We start from the raw sequence: 18,576 nt of genomic DNA on the forward strand, positions 1-18,576 counted from the left end.
ACCTCCTCACATCATTAATCACAAGTATTTCTGGAGGTAAATGTTAACATCTCTTTTTATAATGTATTTCTTACAAACAGTTTACATCAATGTCCAATTCATCTGTTAGTTTTCTGTGTTCCACTAATAGCCACTTAATTATCGTATTATAGAAAACCCTACGGACAGCTATGGTTCTGTCAAATAATTGCCTAGTTCTCTCTGTAGGTGTAAAATCGCTGGGTTGTAATAATGTAAAATCTTCAACTAGCCAGAAGCGCATTTGGCGTCAAGGCTACCTTTGACCAGAAAGATGTACTGGGACTAACCTAGTCTTCTATCTTCTGTTGCAGAGATCAATCACAGATAACCACACGGAGGTGAAACTCATTTCGGGACTTCCAGTAACACGACTTGGTTCGTTGCCAGCCTAGTTGGAGTGCTACAAGTTTATCAATATATCATCTCTCTTTCTAATTGGAGTTTTTAGTGATCCGTTTTGTAGTTATCAGAACTGATTTCACCACGTTGTGCTTCTGATTACAACTACTTGTGTTTAACTCACACTTTGAACTACATTGTAAATATGTTGATCGTAATGGGATTGAGCTCAGCTTGCAGCCTTAATGATGGGTGGAGTAAATGATTCCATATTTGTTTTATTTCATATAATACAGAAGCTGGTTTCGTCACATGGTGTTCTGTGGACTTTTGTGTATTTGTTTCTGCTTACAAATCCGTGGTGATCTGCACGATTTAAATGTGTGTCAAGAATATTGCTTTTATTCTCCTTTATTTTTGTTTGCATGCAATTGTTCGTACTTTCTCGCATTTAATGGAGAACTCCATGTTGGCAGGTTTTGACAGTATTGGAACTCAGTTTTATTACATCTTGTCACAGAGTGAGTTCTTCATTCTACTTTGAATGGTGTTAGTTTTTGCCTCTGAGTGCCACGCATTTCACAGAGGCTAATGTAGAAGAGTACGCTTTGTAGTCTTGGTAACTAGAGCAATATTCTTTGCAAATGCTAAATTTGCAACAGTAGTTACGCAAATGTTTTTCACGTTATAAACATATTCTACAAGTAGTACAGTTTATCAGAAGTGAAGGAAAATTTCGGAGTCCACCATTAAATGTTAGGGTACCAAAAATTAGCGTAGAAGACGAATAATATACTTACAATGCATTAAAATCGAGTAGCTATCACGCGGATTTGTAAATAGTAACAAACAGACATGAGCCCACAGAATACCATGCGATGAGACCAACTTCTGTTTCAAGTGAAACAAAAAAATTGTGGAATAATTTACTCTACTCAATATTACAGATGAGAGAAAAAATTAAGCCAAATACGAGTCGCCATTTATGGTTCAATGCAAAGAGTGCAATAAATACAAGACGGTCGTAACCAGGAATATAATTTCCACTTGACAACAGCGCATGGTCGAAATTGCAATATTGGGCTTTACAGATATATAAACTTTAAGTATAAATGAAAAACGTTACCATGCAGTACACGTATTTCGCAAAGCATGAATACTGATTATCGCACCATAATTTCACAAATTCGAAGTTAACTGCCAGGCCACTTACAACGCCATTGTCGATCTCTATTTCCTTACCGTACTTCTCATATTTTTGTGTCATGTGGTTAACCGCGTATTCGGTTTAATACTCTCACAACCAGTTACCTACAATGTTTCTTCTTTTATGAATTTCTTCTATTTATGTTGGGCATTTGGAGCACATTTCTCCGTATCTGAAAGTGTTCTGTTTTTTCATAATATGAAACCACTGTGTAGACCAGATGTTATTTTATCCGGTTTCACCTATCAGTCCACATCAAAACGTATCTGAAATTATTTTTATGGAATGGATTACTTAACGTATCTGTGGCATGGTTGGGGCGACGCGGTGCGGTGTTGCTGCGAATTAAAGTTCCACTCACCTCGTGCTGAATTCCTTCTCACACGCACGCCTCCTTGTAGTTACTAGGAGTTCGCGATGCCGACGAGCGAGGACGATGCGCGCGCGGTCGGGGCAGCCGCCTCGGGCGCGCCGGAGTCGGCCGCTGGTCGGTCAATTGGGCCTGGCCCGCCGGACGCTCCAGCGGCCGCTCCCCACAAGACGGATCCCAGGTTGACGACCCAGGCTACGGCACCGGTTCACGACAGGATAGAACGACGATCGACAGGCGCTATTCGACCGCAGAAGACTACACACCACACGACGAAACCGTATTCGGACGTCGACCATACATCACATCACGACGGACGCAGCAATGAAGACGACCGCCAGGGCTACGCCAGAAGACTCGATATATGTCGGGAGGAGGACAAAGAAGCGCTGAAGGACATACAACGCCTTATCCGCTATTCACGGGAAACGCAAGAGCCGGATAACGACACCTGTCTGGCATCTCCATCTATGGACTCAGATGTCCAATCACAGCACTCCCACCAAACGGTCGACGACGCGGAGATGGCAGCGGCCTTTCCAGCAGAAAACGACAACGACTCCCCACACGCAGAGGGGGACTTTACGCTCGTACACAACAAACGACGCAGAAGCAACGCATTACCCAAGGACTTAGCCAACCCGGCTAAGAGACGAACGGAGACCATCCCCACAACGAACCGATTCGTCCCACTGACACCTCAAGCTACGCCTCCATCAACCACCAACAAGCCACAGGCACAAAATTCTAATGCCGCAGAAGCCGTGGACAGAGACAAGAATGTGCTTCGCAAAGTGCCCCCAGTCACAATTTATTACACAAAGGATTACGTTCACCTCAATGAAACACTCAACGGACTTCTAGAAGGCAACCTTAAAGCTATACACCAAAAGGACCGCATCAAATACCACTTTGAGTCCTTCGAAGACCAAAGACGTGCAATAAAATTCTTCACGAACCACAGCTTCTCCTATTTTACGCATCAAGCACCAGACGACAGGGAACTGAAAGTAGTTGTCAAACGCCTTCCGGTGGAAGTTACCGAAGAACAACTTTACTATGCCCTCAAGGAAAAAGGCTTCAAAGTGCTACAAGTCTACCAATTTAAGGAACGCGACGAGAAGACGAAACAATTGATACCGCAACCTGTGTACCGAGTCACCCTCCCATCCGGAAAAGACAGTGACAAGATATATGATGCCAAATACCTGCTCTACACACGAGTGATAATAGAAACCTATAATTGTAAAGAAGGACCAGTCCAGTGCCGACATTGCCAACGTTTCGAGCATACAGCGAACTACTGCAGCATGCCAGCACGCTGCGTCCGCTGCGGTGGATCCCATAAATCATCGAATTGTACCCATCCTAGGACGGCGCCCCGAAAGTGCGCAAATTGTGAACAAGAACATTCAGCGACCTTCCGTGGCTGCCCCAAATTTCAAGAACTCCTACGGAAATATACTAGAAGGACACCAAAGAAGTCGACCCCACAACGGCCTATAATTGTTAGGAACTCGGCCATGGCAGCGATTCCGGCCACCCAACAACAAGCGGCACCTCTCCCTGTGGAAACAATCGCCTCTCGACCACAGCCGGCACCCAGAGTGACTCTACGACAGACAAGACAACAGCGCTCTTACTCCGATGCAATACATGCCTATCCACCGACGCCAACACCAGCGGAGACATCATCTGCCTGGTCGACCACCTTTACACCAGCGTTAACAGATATTCTTCAACCACTCACCGTCCTCCAGCAGAAGCTGACGTCTATCCTCTCGCTTGTAGAAAGCGTACTGCAGCTTTTCAAACACCCTAAGTGGATAGAGGGCATCACACGAGGAATCTTAACTTCTGCATTTGGAATGCCAACGGCCTGAAACTGAAGAAAATAGAATTCACGGACTTCTTACATCGCCACAAGATAGACGTAGCATTTGTCTCCGAAACACATCTCCGCGAGTCAACCGACCTCCGCTTGAGGAACGTGCACATCTACCGGACGGACAGACGGGACCAACGGGGTGGAGGGACCGCAGTTCTGATCAAAAAATGTATTCGTCACCACCAAGAACGTTTACCCCAACTCCAGACTTTAGAGGCCACGGCAGTAACAATCCACACGACGCTCGGAAACATTACCTGTATTGCGGCTTACCTTAGCCCAAAGAAGCCTCTCCACCCAGAAGATCTTTACGCCGTTACGGAGGGTTACGACAAGATCCTCCTTGGGGGGGATCTTAATAGTAAACATGTTGCCTGGAATTCCCGTAGGACTAACCCAAAAGGACATATGTTGTTTGCACTGGCTGAACCACGGGAACCGACGAGGATAACTTACGTCCAGACACAAGACCCTGATGTTCTAGACATCGCCATAATCAAGAACATCAACCCGAATCTCCATCTGCGGACGTTGGATGATCTTTCGTCGGACCACAGACCGGTGTTAGGACTCATAGAGAGGGCTACTTTGCAACTCCCACTGCCGACGACAAGAACTTACGACTGGCAGCAGTTCCAAACGTACCTCAACAACAATGTGCGACCAACCTAGGTTGTTACTACCAGAGAAGCGATTGATGTGGCAGTCGCAGTACTCACGAAGAAGATTAACAGTGCGAAACAACCAGAAGTCAATTATGACAAGTTTCCATCACCACTGCAGGAACTTAAGACGAGGTGCAATCGATTTCGGAAACGATGGGTCCGTTACCGCCATCCGGATGATAGACGGGAGACTCACAGACTAACCCGAGAACTCCGGCGGAAGGTTCAGGACTGGAAGCAACACACGTGGGAACTCAAAATGGACAACTTTCTATTACACACCAAAGATGAATGGCGAATAGTTAAAAGTCTCAGACAGCAACAGCCCCCCAAAGGGCAATTCGAGGACCCCATGGCCTCTTGTACGACTCACTGGCCCAGGCGGAACTGTATGCGGATACATACCAACAACAGATGACTACGCCCCCCACGGAGGATGGAGATGATGCATTCCACCGTGCAGAAGAGGACACAGCGGCGGAATGGAAAGCTATTCGGGACGCCCCGACTAACACTATGCCCCGGCTGACAACGCTGGAGGAAATTCGGAGGATTATCAAGTATAGCAAACACACCTCACCTGGAACAGATAGAATCAGCAATACGGAATTGAAACACCTACCGAGAAAGCCTGTTGTGCTTCTCACCCGGATAGTGAACAGCTTCCTCAGGACTGGATACTTCCCGGAGGCATGGAAGATTGCCAGAATAGTGCCAATACCAAAACCGGGCAAGGATCTCTCACACCCTGACAGTTACAGACCCATAAGTTTACTGCCGACGCTGGGAAAGGTACTGGAACGTGTCCTACTGAAACGTATGCTGGACATCCTTGTAGCACACATCATCCGACCAGAGCAGTTTGGCTTCCAGGCGAAGCTATCGGCCGAGTTACAACTACTGCGCATCACGGAAGCTATCCAAGACAATTTCAACAAGAAACGACATACTATTGGAGTCTTTCTCGATATAGAGAAGGCTTACGATAAAGTATAGCGACGTAACTTGATCGTCAAGCTCCGATGTACCACTCCCCTACCAGACTGCTATTTAAAACTTCTCGACAATTTTCTTCAGGATCGCAGATTATATGTTCGCATTGATGACAAGAATTCAACAACACTGCCTGTCCTTGAAGGACTTCCACAAGGATCGGTCATATCTCCACTGCTGTTTAATTTATACATTAACGACCTCCCGATGGTGCCACATGTTACTGCCAGTTTCTCTGCCGACGACACAGCGCTCCTGACTGCAGGCACCAGAATGGACCACCTCGTCACACGGATGCAGCGCCAACTAGATTTAGTGGACCACTGGACCCACAGGAACAAAACAACGGTCAATGCAGAGAAAACCAAAGTTATTGTCTTCACACGTCGGAGACCCATCGTCAATGGACGCCTACGGATATCAGACCAGCCACTCCCCTGGGCAACAACTGTAAAATACCTGGAAGTGCATCTGGACGCCAAACTGCTGTATAGTCATCACGTTATGGAGAAGAAGACGTCTGGCCTCAAAATGCTGGGAGCTCTCCTCCCATTTCTTAAGAGCTCATACCTTAGCCAAAGCACGAAACTCCAGTTGTACGATGCCACAGTCGAACCATCTATTTTGTATGGATCGACCTCTTGGGGTAGTACATGTGCCACTAACTACAAGAAGTTACAGGTTGTACAAAGCAGATGCCTACGATGGATCACTGGAGCCCAATGGTGGATGCGGAATCATGACATTCATCGAGCCTTAAGCGAATCTTACCTCTCAGACAAGGTCAAGGAGAAGGCACGAACCTTATTTCGGAAGTTGGGACATGATACGTGACAGTACACCACAACTCACTACAGTAGGTACGGTAGAACCCTTACGCAACCACAAATATAAAGTACCGAAGGCGATAGTATTTGAGCCTCCGTAATTGATATCCCTACATAATTCTCCATAATTTAAGGACATATAGTCCTTTAGCACTTTTACATACGTTTTCAAACACACACCAAAAAGCAGCGAGTTAAAGGACCCTTCTGTGTGCCCAAACTAAAGCTAAAAGGAGAATAAATAAATAAAGGGAAACTTTTTACCCTTTCCATTCCCTACAGAAGTAAAAATCAACGAAGTTGATCAGACTTCAGCATCACCACCCACAAAAAAAAATAAAAATTTGAAGTTACTGAAATGCAATTCTGTTGTGTACATAGTTCCGCGTAGTCAGCGCGTACACAGCTTTCCCAATAGAGCGCGCCCCGCTAAGCACAACAGCGCAGGCGCAGCGCTCGTCTGTCTCCGCACTACAAGATGGCGCTGTCTTAGAGACGGACAAAATTCTGCTTCCGCCGATCCGCGTATTAATATGTAACGCAGCCAGTGGGATTGCTGCTAACGTAGAACCTTTTCTCCTCGCGGATCACACTCGCGCAGTGATACCTGAATGCTCAAGGTATTATAACGAGTGCGTACAGACCTCCGATGAGTCAGTCTGCATCAGTCTGCATTTGTCTGTACCAGTCTATAGTCAAGATTCAGTCTGCGCCTAATAAGATTATCATATTCCTGTACATAGCCATGAAGAGAAATGTATAGACACTTTGTCAAGTATCAGAGATATGTGAGAATAAGATTAACATACCACGACCAAAGGAACTTCAGATTGTCAATTGTAAATAGCATCCAGAACCAAATTAAGATATTTTTATGCTTGTTATTATTTTAATAAATGTGTGTGAAAATTAATCAAGTTCTGTTTTAAGTTGGTCACCGTCAATCTGCTACTCTAAGCGTGCAGGTGGCATTTCTATCGTCTGACCTAACGGCAGAAGATAAACACGCCACAATAAGACCACGAGACATGTTGCTGACACTCGCTTACTTCGATAGAGCGACAAGTCAAATAATCTGATAGTGTGTGTTTCTCAGCCAGAAAAAGCTATAGAAAGAAACAGCTGTACATGTCGTAACCACAAGTCACACTAAAAACTGTTCTATCAGTAGAAGGTTAATAAAAGTTAAATGAAAGCATTTGTGTGTGTAAAATTTTACTCTGTTACGGTAAACTTGCATACACCAGTTACTACCGAGGTTTTTTTCTAAGCAGTACGAAAGCTGAAAGGTCCACACGCACACATCTTTCATAACCGTAGCCAGTTTACTGTAATTATTAGGTATCCTTCACCAAAAGTTCACAAGCGGATTGTTTCTTTTAGAACAGCTCTCTCTAATGTTGCTATAACCAGTCTCAGGCAACAAAATATTCTCGTTCGCGAGTAGTCAACAACCCACGCGGAATTTACTTATTTAAAACGTAACCAAAAGTTCTGAATTTCGCATCGTGCATTAAATCGAACTCTCTTCCACACTTTACGGCACTTCTCAAATGTTTTGGTACCGAAATATCACAATATTAATAATTTTCATCGGAGCACCTATCAACAGGTCTGGTCACTATGAGATAAAAGCTCCGATTCATCTCTCTACAGAAAAGAAGTTTCTAGTTCCCCAAATACGCGGGAATATGGTAATTTCTGATTGGCAGAGAAACATCACAGCCAATCGGAAAGCATTATCAAACCCGTTCAGTCCAGCGCATATATACAGAACCAATCACAATTTGCCACTGAATCAGAACAATAAATCAACATAAACGAATTTTGAAAACCCACAAATATAAAATTAATTTCCTCTCAACAAAACTACTTCACCGAAATTATAACCTCATTTCTCAAGTACCACAAACTGACGAAATAGTTTATAATAAATCCCCAGTTTTGTTTTTTTTCCTTTATTGAGATTCGATTCCCTCTAAAGGGGCGGGTTGGCAGCAGCTTATTACGCCACTCTTCAGCCTACAGAATTTGTTTTAAAAAGATGAAGATAATAAAAAAATAAAAACAGTTGGCGATAAAATCGGTGACTTAAAGGTAAAATGGCAGAAAATTTTGGAGTTTAAAACATAAAACACAGGGTGGATGATGCTAATAAAATACACAGGAAGCAGAAAAATAATAGACAGACAATTAAAAAACACGGCGACAGTCTGGGTTCTGTTCGCAAGAGATATAAAAAGCACACCCAGCGACAGCATGATTTCTGTTGGCAATACTGTGGAAGGACGCACAACACTGAACACTCACTTAAACACTGCGCTAAAAGTTGGCACAAATATGACATACCACACACGAGAGCAGGTGGGGGGAAACTGGTCAGATGACGGGAAAAAGGGGGGGGTGAAGGAGAGGAAAAGTGAAGGGGGAGGGGGGGAATGGAGCCAATGGAAGAGGAGGATCCATAAGAGGGGTGGGGGGTGCTGAGCAGACGTGCCGGGGAGTGTGGAAGGCAGAGGAGGGGAGTACAAAAGGACTCGGGGGGGGGGGGGGGGGAGAAAGGAGATAGGGAGAGGATAGGTGGGGAGAAAACACAGGATGGAAAGGGGGAGGAAGAGGGAGCCCAGGGAAAGGACGGAGGAAAGGAGGGGGTGAGGATCAGAGTTGATAGGAAGGATAAATGGAGGGAGAGAGGGCATCATCCGGGAGGGGGAGTTGGTGGAAGCCACCTTGGGAAAGGAGATGTAGGTTGTAGAGATGGAGGGTAGAGGGGATACAACGGTGAAGACGTGGCAGGGGGCGGGGATGAGAGATGGGGTGAGGGGGTTCAAGACGGTGGGAGGTGTAGAGGATGCGGATATGTTCGAGGAATAGGAGCAGATGGGGGAAAGGAATGAGATCATAGAGGATCCGTATGGGGGACGGGAGGCGTGTATGGAAGGCGAGGTGGAGTGCATGACGCTCAAGGATCTGGAGGGACTTACAGAATTTGGGGGGGGGGGGCAGATATCCAGGCAGGACTGGCATAACAGAGGATGGGACGGATTAAGGATTTGTAGGTGTGGAGGATGGTAGAGGGGTGCAACTCCCATGCCCGGCCAGAGAGGAGTTTGTGGAGTCAGAGGCGGTTGTGGGCTTTGGATTGGATGGAGCGGAGATGAGGGATCCAGGTGAGGTGACTGTCAATGGTGACGCCAAGGTAGGTGAGGGTGAGGCGGACAGGACGGGCGCAGACAGGCAGACAGTAAGGGAGAAATCCAGGAGCCGGAAGGAGCGAGTGGTACGACCTACGACGATTGCCTGGGTCTTGGAAGGATTGAGTTTCAGGAGCCACTGGTTACACCATGCAGCAAAAAGGTCAAGGTGATTCTGGAGAAGGCGTTTGGACCGTTGGAGGGTAGGAGCGAGGGCGAGGAATGCCGTGTCATCGGCATTAAATCCCCAGGTACGAATGACTAACATACACATCATTCTCTAACATTCCTCACGAGACCATTTACTCCAATGTCTGATATATAAAAATTCACAAAAACATTATTTCACACTCACACCTTCATTCACCCTCATAACTAAGCACAATTATAATAGTAATTAATAAACTACTAGAAAATTAAACAAACAGAACTGCAAATAAAAATGGCTGTATTTTGACTGCAGCTCTAACAGTGTCCGTCAGCTAGTGACCTCTATAGAATCGCATCGAAACTACATGCAGATGGGCATCTGACATGCTGACGTGATAAGCAGCTGCGTGTTGTCAAAATGGTTCAAATGGCTCTGAGCACTATGGGACTTAACTTCTGAGGTCATCAGTCCCCTAGAACTTAGAACTACTTAAACCTAACTAACCTAAGGACATCACACACATCCATGCCCGAGGCAGGATTCGAACCTGCGACCGTAGCAGTCGCGCGGTTCCGGACTGAGCGCCTTAACCGCGAGACCACCGCGGCCGGCGTGTTGTCAAGATGATAACTATAGTTATGAAGCAGTTATCGTCTTGGCAACACGCAGCTGTTCAGAAAGTCGGCAGCTACATCAAATGGTGCAGTCAATCTGAAGATTGTCTGCTGAATGTGCCGAAACCGGTCATTTTAAATAAATGATATTTTGCGATCATGGTTGTTTGTTCACAAATAACTATCGCAAGTAAGATCGCTGACTCTCCCAACCATGTTGGTTGTAATCATTTGTGGCACTTATCTATGAAAGTAACTTTTCCTCTTTTTACGAATTCCGATTACATCCGTAGCAGTTATTATTCACCACTTTTGCTGTTGCTAGTAAGTAAATGTCTGATAACAGCGTCGTACCTCTGTCATGTGACTATTTCCACTTGATGTCGTCGGCTTGCGCATTACTTTCAGCCTTGCCCTATGATAACGTCCTATAGCTATCCAAATACGGACTCCAACCATTCGAACAGTACTACAGAATTGGTCGCACTAGCGTCTTGTGTGCGATATGCTCTACAGATGCGCTGCAATTACTTTTCCATAACCCTCCTAAGAACACTAATAAGTAAGTCTTTCGCTCTTTTGCCCGATTTTTCTAATACTGATACTGCACAACAGTAACCTCGCCATAACGTAACAGTAAGCGTCTATACAAAGGACTTATTCAATGTGAAAGACCTTATTTCCTCCTTGAGACATCTGCCGAAAAAACTAACGTTATTCCTTTATTTGAAAAGGGAACAGTCAGACCTGTTAATCATGGATTTCCATGAATTTTAGGTATGTTGTAGAGGAAACTGTGCTGAGTACCTGGACAGCGCCTTTTCATGTTACAGCAGATAGGTTCCGGAAAAAATCGACGTTGAAATTGTATGCGCACTGTATACTTGTAGCGCTAGCCATCTTTCGACGAAGCGAGCGAAGTGCAGCGGCTAACGTTTATAATTTTAATTAATATTGCGTTTATACTGGTTGCCGGTGAGGAGGAAAGTTAGTTATTAGTATTTCATTAATGATCTCATTCATAAGCAGCCATATCACAGTCGCTCAAGAAAGTTATAATTAAGCTTTACTTGTTTAACCAGAATCGGACGATGACTTTCCTTGTCCGCAATCTCTATGATTCGAAGCGATCTGCAATCCTGTGCAAATAAAATGTCTTGGTTTTCTTGCGTTGCGTAGTCAGTCGGGAAACCTCAGATCAAGCGGAAAGTTTGCTTTGATAGAGTTTAATTATCCGATGAAATAAGGGAGCTCCTGGATCTAATAATTGCAGGTTCGTTACCAATTCATCGGAAGTTCCCTTCTGACTACCAGCGAAACGACACCTCAATGCAAATTTCCAATTAGAGAATACATATATAATTAAATTCCTTACACACCTTTGATGTAAATGCTCAGTATATATTTTCTTGAGTAACATGCAATATATTTTCAATCTCTTTCTTCCAGTAATCTCGATAGCAAAATTACAATAATTCAATGCGGCTATTCGGCACGGAGAAGATCCTAGAAGTCCTCTCAACACACCAGAGAGAATGTTACAAAGAGTAATTATGCGCTCATGGAATAGTAATAGTACTGTACTACTTTGCGCAGCGATTCTGCGAGTATATAGATGGTCAAGAAGGAAACGTAATTCACTCATAGAATTGTGCAGGGATAATTAGTAGAATATAAAGAGATATTACACGTTCCAGGCGACCACCTTGTAAGTGCCGGTTGAAATCCTGGTCGTGAATTTCTCAATTTCATATTACAGAATATAATTAAATAGTATATTTCATGGCAAATTATCTATTAATTTCATTAATATGTCACTCACTATAGCAAACTTTCTTCAAATGTGTATTTGGTTTCTTACAGAATACATTACACAGTCGTCTTACTCGCTATAGCTCACATCGCATTCTGTGCTAGAACAGAATTCCGGATGGTATTTGTCGCAGAAGCAACCGAAGCATAAATTCGTAAAACACCACGCACGCTACTGCTAAGAAGACACGGATTTTTCAGAAGCAATAACGGAAAACACATTTCGTTTGTGTTAGAAAAAGGCTGTTCTTTCTTCGAGTAACGTCGATGCCAACTTTGTGTATTTGATGAGTTCTGTAAAAGCACGTGCACCAGATTGACGCAGAATTGAAGAGTGTATTCGTATGGTATCTTCCGCCGAAGCGATTTCTCTATTAGTTTTCAGCAACTCGAGAGAATTAAGTGGTTTTTTTTTTTCGTGCCTGTAACAATAACCGTCATAGCGGTGGCAAAGTGGAGTACATTTCGGTGGGACAGTCCTTCCGGTGCAGGTGCATGCTTTCTTTCATCCCCAAAGATTTGTCTGACCAGTCTGCCCTCCCCACGAATCTATAATGCAAGAAAATAAGCACACGGCCAAGATTTGAACCAGTACCACCAGCTTGGTAACCACGAACTTTAGACACTGAGCTTTGTCCGTTTGGTCGAAACCTGACAAACGTTAACGGTTGTAGAATGTACGCGTAAAACTTCAACATACATTTTCCCGAAAACTAGGGGCCGTCACATGTAACGTCGCTAGCCACTTACTCAGAACAAGCCCCTCTACAACATACCTACTACTGTATTCAACGAGATCCGTGATTAAAGATCTTATGGTTCCATTGTAAGTCAGCAAGTCATTCACTCTCATACAGCGAAACCATGGAAAGTCTGAATGTGTTATGGGGACGACATTTTTCTAACGTTAACAGTGTATTCGCTACGATTACCATCTGTAAGGAGTGTGCTACCAGTGGGGCTCACTGCATTCCGGTGCTGCACACAGTTTTAACATTCCACAAATGTTCACTTGTTATATAACCGAAAAGAAGATGAGGATCTGGGGCATGGCTTTGCTACATTAATAACAGGACTTTCACAGAAGGAAAGGCAGCTGCACGGTGTCGCCTATTACGTACATAGCGTCACAGGAGGGAAAAAAATTTCCCATACATCACTGAAATGCTCCACACCGGAGTTCACACAACTGATTGACTCATTCACTAGGCAAATGCAGTTGTGTGTCAATGAATTCTCAGGTCCTTTTGTAGAAGTTGTGGGACAGCCTTAATATAGGTTGATAAGAGCAAATAATATGGAAAATAATACATAGAGAAATGGCTATTTCTAACCATGTCACACACATGGTACCACATCATTATTAGTTTCGAATTATTACCAAGTCATCATCAGATTGTTTAAAAAGAGAGAAAGAAAGAGAAGTAACATAATGGAAAACTAAATTAAAAATCATCTAAGTTCTATACACAATCACGCGGTCTTGAATACGTTACACAGTAATTTGCCGACTGAAGAGGCGCACGAAGGCGCTCGTAATGTGAAGCTGTCTGTTCTCCAATCTTCGGAGCTGAGGGCTACAGTGCACTACGTAATAATATAAAGTTGGTTATTCTTAAATCGCGAAAATGAGATCAAGAATATTCACAGTGTCAAACTGACTGCGAAAGAAAGCCTCCTCCAAGCTAAAAGTACTAAAACCGCTTGGTGTAGATAAGCAAGACGTGCACTACAAGTGGGACAGATGACGCCCACCTGCAGACGCTAGCTGCGAGCATCTAACTAGTAGCTAACGTTCACAAGTGCACACTAAATAGCACAGGATTTATCACATTTCCTATTGCAGTGTACATGGTGGTAACCAGTCAAGGAATATTTTAGGGACTTTGTTTAAAAGACTTATTTCAAAGGCCCAATGTAATCTTTACAAGTTTTCTTCCAGAGAACTTACGCTGTGCCTACGTGACACAAGTTGCCTGTCTCGGAAAACCAAGGCAGTTCTGTGTGTGGACGCTGGAGTGTTCTGCGGTGTGGAACACAGTTTCCTCTCTCTCTTGTAATCCAGACCTCGAGCAGAACAGACTTTCCGAAGGCAGAGCCTCTGGCTCTGCTTTTCACGACCGGCCACCAACTTAAGTTAACATGAACCGCTTCCCCTCCGTTGTCCATTTCAATTAATTGTTCGACCTCCTAGACTGGCCTAAACCTGGTAACTTCCGACCCTAGGCTCGTCCCTTGTATGCCATACACTGAAATATATTATCTTCATTGTACCTAATTTCCTGTCCTGTCATTTGACGGCAGACCTGGACACCCACTCTCAAATCCTGACGGCTCGACCTGATGCACACTGTCGTCCGTATACATTAACAGCAGGCTTGTGGTTGTAGAGGGGACTTAGTAATTAAAGTTTTGCTAAGGAATCCACGACCGGAAATGTACCGTCTGGATACACAACAAATTTGAAGATCGGATCATGTTCAGGTCTCCCGCTTCAAGGTTCGCGCAAAAACTGTTGGGTTGGTAGCGTTTTTGCATAACTTTAATAACAATAATAATAATAATAATAAACACAACAGATGCACATGACAGAGAATGTAGTCGTCAATAATATATTCTGATTCACTATTCACAACAATGTGTCAACGGTGGTGTAACTATTCGATTCCGCGACTGTAGAAATCACGTGGTTTTGAGGCGGAGAACTCGTCCAGCCGTGTTCGGAGCGCATTTTCATACGGAAAGAAAGTCCTTGAAGATTGTTCGATCGACAGCGGAAAAGATGAAAATCGGAGGGTGGAAGATCAGGTGAATAGGATGAGTGCGGAATGACTTTCCAATCCAACACTTGTGTAGTGTATTATATTAATCTAACAGAAAGTGGGCTGACGTTATCGTGGAGTAGCGTAACTTCACGAAGTCTTCCTGGTCGTCATTCTTTGACAGCATCTCCAGGACGTATCAGTTGTTGACAATAAACGTCAGCAGTGATGGTTACACCTCGAGGAAGCAGTTCGTACTACACCACGTCGTTGCTGTTCCACCAGAAGCATAACGTTATCTTTCATGGATACGTTGAAACGTTCCCTTAGAACAATTATACATGACTGTGCTTAAACTGACACACAATATTTTTAGCGCAACGCAATCTGACTTTCAAAAATCCCTACAAAAGAATGGCCCTGACTAACATTAACCTATACGTTTCACAAATCACTTACCTCACCAAAAATCTTGGTTACTCGAACTACTGCAATACAGCGAGCGCCACTACTACCAGCTAAATAAAAGATTCAAACTACGGAAGGCACTAACTACTGATAGGCATAGTTAGCAAATGAAAGATTTTAATAGAGAACAAACAATGTATTTACCTCAATAGTGTTCAAAAGTCATAATGTATATAGCAGTTCATGATATCCAGTATTACTAATTTCAAAACCCCGCCATCTCTCTCCTCACATCCACCACTGCTGGCGGCTCACCTCCAACTGTGCAACGCTACGCGCTGTTAACATCCAACTGCCCAACGCTACAATAGCCAACAACAATGCAAACCAGCCACAGACTGCACACAGCACAGCCAGTGATTTTCATACAGAGGTGGCGTTACCAATAAAAAAACCTAAACAGCCTACTTACATAGCCCCCATGCTACCCAAAAAAATTTTACAAATTTTTTTGGGCACTGGCCAATACATATTTGTTAAAATTTTTTTCACAATTACAATAACAAAGAAATCAAAGGCACACACTTATTGATACAATGTTGGTCAAAAGCTAAAATTTTCTCACAGTCCATAAGGACAGTCCTGATCATTCATCACAGTAAAATAGCAGTGTTTTTCTCAAAGTCTGAGCAGTAAAAGAAAATGCACACGGAAGTAGTGGATTTCCATACAGTCTTGAAGACGTAGTGTTGTCCTTCCAACGGAAAGACAGCGCTGACTCTCGACATGCAGACAGGTAATGCGCCACGACGGAGCAAACCCACCGCAGTCAGTCGAAGTTTTGAAGAATATTGGTAGGTAGGTCATCAAAGAGCAGACCCACTGTAGTCCTGGTAGAGATTACGGTATTGGTGGGCCACCAGAGGTCCTTGTAGAAATAATGGAATTGGTGGGTCATGAAAGGTGCAGACCCATTGTAGACGTTGTAGAGACGGCCAACAGCCATCTGTTGCGACTGTGCAGGTGCACAATCACCATCGAAGAGTTTTCCAGAGAATATAGCAAGTCCATAAACCACCACTTGCGCACTTGCAAAGTTTTTGACTTGTCCTTAGAACCAGCAATGCTGTTATCCAGTCCCTTGCTGAATTATTAATACACGTGCAAACACTAACAGTCCCTATTTCTCACATATTGTCCATATACTATGACCAACAGAAACGTGTGCAGTGAAACGTAACTTACAAGTTAATAATATGATGAACTGGTATCAATTACAATTTTATAACATAAGAATACAATAACAACGGTACAAAATACATCATTAAAAACATAATAATACGGATAACATTTGTAGTAATATGGGATTTACAAAAGAATAGAAATAAACATATACATCAGTGTTACAGGAATTATGACATAAGTAAATACATAAAAGATCAGAATAATTATTGAAACATCAACTTCACACATGAGCATTAAAACAGAACAGAATTAATAATGTCTAACATCTTTACAAAGTAAATAACATATTATTAATGCAAATTATATTTGAGGATAACAGTATTCCTCATCATAGTTCATGTAGCTGAGTATTAGAAAAATTCTACAACATGAGTCTTATCAGATAAACATATAAAGACAGGAAGACCATAAATACACAAGGGTACACAAACACATAGTGGGATAACACAATGAAAGGACAGGGTTTGTTTTACTGCAGTATTTTGCAAACAAAACTTTCTTTGCTTCTCGGAGATCTCCCTTCGTCCTTCATTATTTCCAAAAAGTCCTATCTATGCCTGCTTTCTGTACTTTTCTCATACAGCCTCTCAGTGCATTTCTTCAAATTCATCGCAACTCATTCTCTTATAGGCTACCCCCTCTTAAGCTAACTTAAATCTACTGAACTCAGATGCTTAACTAAGGGATGAGGCAATGCAGCAGCCAAAACAATTAACACAAACAGCAATGACAAAAAAATGTAAAATTGCAAAGCAAGCTACAGTAAATCTAAACTACCAAGTAATGCAACATTACAACTAATATGAGAAAATGTGCAGCAACAAGAAAAATAAATCAGTAGTAAAACTAGCTTAACACAGTAATACAAAGTGAAATTTAGTAGCACTATGCCTGGCAAACAGTAGCAGCAAATGCAATAACTTATATCTGAACATGACATAGCTCAAGGAGAAAAAATATTACATTAAAGACAACAATGCAGACAAGGGAAATGTATATTCACATCTTAATGTCTATGTAATTAAAGTGGTGCACCACAAGAAGTTATTCTACCAAAAAAATGACCAAGTAGTTGAAAAGAAAATTCCGTATACAATTCCTGTGAAGGGAAATGTCTTTGTACTCCTTCGTTTTTTTGAATAGATCATAAAATTCAAGAAGTTGTAGAGAGTTTCAGGGAGAGCATAAGGGAACAATTGACAGGAATGGGGGAAAGAAATACAGTAGAAGAAGAATGGGTAGCTCTGAGGGATGAAGTAGTGAAGGCAGCAGAGGATCAAGTAGGTAAAACGATGAGGGCTAATAGAAATCCTTGGGTAACAGAAGAAATATTGAATTTAATTGATGAAAGGAGAAAATATAAAAATGCAGTAAATGGAGCAGGCAAAAAGGAATACAGACGTCTCAAAAATGAGATCGACAGGAAGTGCAAAATGGCTAAGCAGGGATGGCTAGAGGACAAATGTAAGGATGTAGAGGCTTGTCTCACTAGGGGTAGGATAGATACTGCCTACAGGAAAATTAAAGAGACCTTTGTAGAGAAGAGAACCACTTGTATGAATATCAAGAGCTCAGATGGCAATCCAGTTCTAAGCAAAGAAGGGAAGGCAGAAAGGTGGAAGGAGTATATAGAGGGTTTATACAAGGGCGATGTACTTGAGGACAATATTATGGAAATGCAAGAGGATGTAGATGAAGATGAAATGGCAGATAAGATACTGCGTGAAGACTTTGACAGAGCACTGAAAGACCTGAGTCGAAACAAGGCCCCGGGAGTAGACAACATTCCATTAGAACTACTGATGGCCTTGGGAGAGCCAGTCATGACAAAACTCTACCATCTGGTGAGCAAGATGTATGAGACAGGCGAAATACCCACAGACTTCAAGAAGAATATAATAATTCCAATCCCAAAGAAAGCAGGTGTTGACAGATGTGAAAATTACCGAACTATCAGTTTAATAAGTCACAGCTGCAAAATACTAACGCGAATTCTTTACAGACGAATGGAAAAACTGGTAGAAGCGGACCTCGGGGAAGATCAGTTTGGATTCCATAGAAATGTTGGAACACGTGAGGC

The 18,576-nt window shown here is 43.1% G+C and overlaps 1 protein-coding gene across 3 annotated transcripts in view; it reads left to right on the forward strand.

Annotated features, from left to right (window-relative positions):
• LOC126474976 (UDP-glycosyltransferase UGT5-like) overlaps nt 1-18,576 on the forward strand; it is a 215,922-nt gene that overhangs the window by 83,645 nt on the left and 113,701 nt on the right. Inside the window, exon 2 of one of the 3 annotated variants that reach the window (XM_050102501.1) lies at nt 333-396. The exons of the other annotated variants lie outside the window; for them this stretch is intronic. The gene's annotated coding sequence lies outside the window, so the exon portion shown is untranslated. The remainder of the gene's footprint in view (nt 1-332; nt 397-18,576) is intronic. 3 annotated transcript variants of the gene reach the window in all.

The sequence above is a fragment of the Schistocerca serialis genome, chromosome 4 (genome assembly GCF_023864345.2).
Source record: "Schistocerca serialis cubense isolate TAMUIC-IGC-003099 chromosome 4, iqSchSeri2.2, whole genome shotgun sequence".
In the NCBI taxonomy this organism is placed as follows: domain Eukaryota; kingdom Metazoa; phylum Arthropoda; class Insecta; order Orthoptera; family Acrididae; genus Schistocerca; species Schistocerca serialis.